Source organism: Pezoporus occidentalis, unplaced genomic scaffold, assembly GCF_034315485.1.
Source record: "Pezoporus occidentalis ecotype Australia unplaced genomic scaffold, CSIRO_AGI_Poc_V1 ctg23, whole genome shotgun sequence".
NCBI classification, from domain to species: domain Eukaryota; kingdom Metazoa; phylum Chordata; class Aves; order Psittaciformes; family Psittacidae; genus Pezoporus; species Pezoporus occidentalis.
Window position 1 is genome coordinate 11,747,317 of NW_026914180.1, and position 5,406 is coordinate 11,752,722.

The following is a 5,406-nucleotide window of genomic DNA, read 5'->3' on the forward strand; positions in this document are numbered from 1 at the left end:
TACTAGCAGAAGAGCAGTATTACCAGAGACAAAAGCTGACTATATTGGCTGGTTTTAGTTTGTGGGAGCAAAGTAATCTGGAAAAAAATATTAATCAATTAACCAGTTGACAGCAGATTTAAAGTCTTGTATATATGATTTTGTTTATTTTCATGTTGAACCTTGAGGAGACGTCAAAGACATGAACACCAGTAATCTCATGGGAAGGCTGTCTGAAGCAGACCAAACCTTTACCCCTTTTTCAGTGTTCTCATGAAGTTACACAAATATACTTGCTAGCAATGTAGTGAATTCTGTTGACCGTGTATAGAAAGGAACAGAATTCAGCTTATTACCCAATACATAATTTCCATGTCTAACTGGAATAAAAAGCAAAACAAAATTATTTTTGACACTTGCGTATACAGATAAAACCCTTACAGACAAGGAAATTGATTTACTAAGTAATAATCTGTTGTGTTTACAATTTTTTTCCTCGAGACAGAAATGCTATTTGAAGCAACAAACATCTATGCTTCAGGGCACACTGGTGTGAGGACTCTCCTGTACCTGCATCAATGCATGTAAGGTTTTCTGAAAGGGTTTCCTCTATAATCTTGTATATTTCATAAAGCCTTCAATGATCATAATAAAGATTTATCCCTGGATTTTATATGGATTTTATAGTTAATTCTGAAGTGATGCAACCAGCATGCTAATACTTGTCTTTTTTAAAGACCAAGTCATGCTGTTGAGCTGTGGGGTACAAGAAAGGGAATGCCAGCCTCCCAGGCAAAGAGCTGCGCCACTTTTCACATTTACATGCAAAAACAGAAATGTACTTTGGACTGGTATTGCTCTGTTATATTCAACATCCACGACATGCTCAGTTGAGATTTCTCAAAAAATCTTTTATTTGGACAAGAAAGAAGAGTCTGAAGCAGTTCAAATGGCCAGCCTTCCAACCCTACAAGCACTGCTTCTCATTCTCTGGGTTCAGATCTTATCACAGTCTAGAACAGAGCAACAGAGGACTGAAAGAGACTACTTGGGTCACTGAATAATGTCCCAGGCAATCCAAGAATTGCCACAACAGATAGTTCATCCTAAAAGAGCCATAGAACTATTGCATGAACACATCCCAGGTGCCTGTAGACCTGAAACACAAAGGACAAAAGCTGTACCTCTGATGTACCACAAGAAGAAAGCAAGAGTGATCATTTCCCAACATCGTTACAGTAGTAAGAATTGGAAGTAAATTGACCAAATGTTTCTAAGATGTTTCAAGACCTTCTCACACCAGAAGCAACAGCTGTGTATCTTGCCAGGCACTAAGCTCACCACCCTCTGCCCAACTCCCATAGCTAAGCAACAGAAGTCCTGTAATGGAAGGCTAAAGCCTTGCAAACACACAGAATCTCCTCTCTAACATGCATTTGGGTACCAGCCCTACTAATAAATTGGATACAAAAGAACAGTTATTTCAAGTTTGAATTCTAACTTCAGGGTCATTCTTATCTGGTTTTTTGATCCCCATCCATAAACTTATCAACCTCCATCTTAAAAACATTTTGGGTTTCTTCTAACAATGTACCATTGTTGTCTACCTTTTCCCAAGGAAATCTAGCTGTGGGGAATACAACAGGAATCTAATGCATTTTTTTCCATTAAAACAGCATGAATTTGTGTGTTAACCCTTACATTATTCTGTTAAAATTAGACATCTAAAATAATAGACTGGTCCTGTAGACCAGGCTGTACCTTCCAGCAATGGAAGCAGGATTGATGTACATGTAATAGTGTAACCTGTAATCCTTGCACAGAAAGGACAGCTGCTCCAGACAGTCTTCCATAAAAGACTAATACAATTAACCTTGTAAATTCTAGATTAAATACAAAACACATATATGCATAATTTTTTTTCAAAGCATATTAGGTCTGGTTCTCGCCTGCGCTACTGAAAACCATGAGATGCTGTTGATATTAGTGAGGAAAAATTTCCAGAAATTCTGAGGGATTAAAGAAGTATTCTTTCTTCTCCCATTTTTAAATTATTTACTTTTGAATAATGACAAAGGTACATGAAAATGGAAGTGGAAACTTTCTGCACTACAATTACTTCAGCGTATTGTTAATGCTGTTGATGATGTCTCTACCATATGGGAGGATTAAACTGCTGAAAATGGAAAACACTGATATTATTGACTTGGAAGTAAAAAAGAAGACTATGTTGATGAGGCTTAGAATGAACAGGTACACAAGATGGAATTTTATAACTAAAACATGGAAGGGTCTGTTCCAGGGAAAACACCTGATAAAGGACTGTGATATCCATACAGATACAAGTTTTCTCACTCTGGCCAGCATTAAGAACAATGTAAACTGGGCCTACAGCATACGTGGGCTGTTGGTGTCTCATACTAGAAGTCTGACATTAACTTAATCAATTTCAAATACATCTTCACTTTAAAAAATATTCCAAAGAACTTTAAAGTCCACCTGTAGAACTATACTACAAGTTATTCTAAAAGTATTCCCTGATTAGAGTGAGTGAAAATATTTCCTATCAGAGTTTAATTTCTTTTCCAAACATAAATTTATCTAGATCAAGACACTCCCCACCCCTTTATGAGACAATATCAACACAAGACATCAGTACTTGAAAGAAAAAAAATAATTTCTTATGCAAATGAAAATCTCACTGTAAGACTTTCATTTCTGAACAGGCTACAAACCCAGCGTTCATGTGTGCTGTGCTGCATATTTTGAGTATGCGTGTATATATATCTCAAGTATGTGAGGAGCAACTAACTTGGGTACTCCCAGTGACTGCAATGTGACAGTGCAAGCTCCATGCAGACTAATTATCCTGCTAAGCCACAACCAGGTAGAGGTCTGGCGGATAACAGAAACTAAAGGTCACACAAGGCTTCAAATCTACAGTGACTTAATAACCTTTTACAAGCTGATCTGCAAGGTTGCAATGGCCAATGAACCATGTACTTCAGCTTCCGCCCTCTCAACTCTCAACCTTCTTCCTCTATCCTAACCTTCACATAGTCTTCAGGGTAAGGTAAACTTTTAATCCCACATCACTTAACTGTATGCAGTGGAATGGAGAGAACTATCAGCCATGTGTGCTGTCTGTTAAATGCTTGGCCAGCACAAAGAGCATATAGATATTACTGATTTTGCTCACATTATGGTATGTAAGTTTCAGCTACTGCAAGGGGCACTGTTTCCCATTTAAAGGACATAAACCTTAGTGAAAACTTTATTATGTTTTCTTCCCTCATAGTTGGTGGGAACCAACTTATATTTGGTGGCAAGCCTAATGTTTTGGGGGAATTCCAAAAATGGAGGCTATATCAACTGAGGAATCCATTTCCTTATTTTTCCATCTAAGTATAAGCCCTGTCTTCACAGCTGTTACCAAGGAAGGAAGCGTTCTCTGCCAGGAATGATGACACTATTGTTTCTGGAAGAGGTGTATGTGGACAATCAGAATACAGTTGTTTAAGAGGCATGGGAATCACAAAGGCAATTTCAGTTCCACTGTTCCATTTTTTCTCTTTATATCTGGCAACATGTTATAAAGTTCTCAAAAAAAATTATGAAAACAACAAGGTTATTGATGTCTAGTGAAGAAAAACAACTTAGAAGCACTGTGCGCAAAAGGATGAACAGCTTTGAAGATTAATCTTTGTCTTAATAACAGAAATAAAAAGGGTTTCAGAAATTGTTCTCACAGGTCTTTTGTCTTTGCCCATATTATTCACCATTTTGGTAGGCATAATGACAGGAATATTTCTTCCAGACAATTTGACAGCTGGAATGATGAAGTAGAAAGTATTTTGGCAACTCTGGAAAAAAAAATGTATCCTGTCATCAGTACCAGAGAAGAAAGGACATAAGAGACGTAAGCATTGGCAAGGAGAGATAAACAAACAGCGACAAGGTCATACAAACCACGGAATGCAAACCAAATAATCTTTAATGCTGTGAAGGTTCTTAAGGAAGAGCTAATTAAATATAATTACATCAAGGAGCAAGAGAGGTTATATGAGGGTTATATGAGTAGTTACACTTTTTTTTTAACTGCTTGAGATGCCTGCTGGACCTTGGGAAAGCAACCAATATACCAGAGAAAACCATTAGAGTGCTCCATAGGTAGAGCAGGGCTATATAGAAGCTGAAAACTGAGCACCTGCATGAAGGGAAATATGGATGTGATGGAAGTTTACTTAGGATCACAAAAGTTCTTTAGATACTGCCAGAAAGTGATTAGTACCTGTCTCATCCCTTACCCGATTTTCTTTTCTTTATTCAGCTATTCCTTAGTGTGCTAAATCAGCACTTTAGCAACAAAGCTTCTGAATAACCAAGAACTGTTGCTTTCCCACATAGTAACTCTATGTCGTAAGATCTGCCAAACATCCAGATTAAAAAAGAAGACAGACTTTTACTAAACATCTTGAAGAGCTGATGAAACCTCTGTACTGTACCCAGCACAGTAAATGAGCTTGATGACAATATGACTCTAAGGCAACAGAGAAAACAGTATGAACTGCGCTATGACAAATACATGTGTATGCATGCACACACACACCCTACTCCACTCCCTTCATTTAGGCCAACTCTCCAGCTAATGAAGACTCTAAGTTTTCTGCATGCAAGGCACATCCACTATGGGAAGAGCAGAAGTCAGAATGGTGAGTCTGTGTGAGGACAGCAGGAATTTAATAGAAAAGGTTGATTTTGAGGCACAGTTGTCCCACCTCTCACCCCCACCCCTTAAATGGTTTGTTTACCATTTCCAGAGAAATTTCTTCCCCGTACAACAGGACAATGCAATTTCAAACTGGGTTCTGAAGGTCAGCTCCGTTCTGCATATCTCATGTGCTGTCACCAGCAATAAATGTAGTATTTCAGATAACTTTAGAATCATAGCATCTTAGAATAGTTAGGGTTGGAAAGGACCTTAAGATCATCTAGTTCCAACTCCCCTGCATGGGCAGGGACACCTCACACTTAACCATGTCACCCAAGGCTCCTTCCAACCTGGTCTTGAACACTGCCCGGGATGGAGCATTCACAACTTCCTTGGGCAACCCATTCCAGTGCCTCACCACCCTTACGGTAAAGAACTTCCTCCTTACATCCAATCTAAACTTGCCCTGTTGAAGGTTTAACCCGTTACCCCTTCTCCTATCACTACAGTCCCTAATGAAGAGTCCCTCCCCAGCATCCTTAGAGGCCCCTTTCAGATACTGGAAGGCTGCTATGAGGTCTCCATGCAGCCTTCTCTTCTCCAGGCTGAACAGCCCCAGCTTTTCTCAGCCTGTCTTCATCCGTCAAACTGATGTCTCTCCAATTTAGAGGCAAGGATGTCATGCGGGACAGTGTCGAATGCTTTGCACAAGTCCC

At 39.0% G+C, this 5,406-nt stretch overlaps 1 long non-coding RNA gene across 1 annotated transcript; it reads right to left on the minus strand.

The window, feature by feature from the left end:
- Positions 1 to 869: 869 nt before the first annotated feature.
- LOC134165125 (uncharacterized) lies at positions 870 to 4,858 on the minus strand. The gene is made up of 2 exons (XR_009965380.1): positions 3,729 to 4,858; positions 870 to 2,152 (listed from the first exon to the last, which is right to left on the minus strand). It is a non-coding gene; the product is annotated as an uncharacterized LOC134165125 (long non-coding RNA).
- Between the last annotated feature and the right edge of the window lie 548 nt (positions 4,859 to 5,406).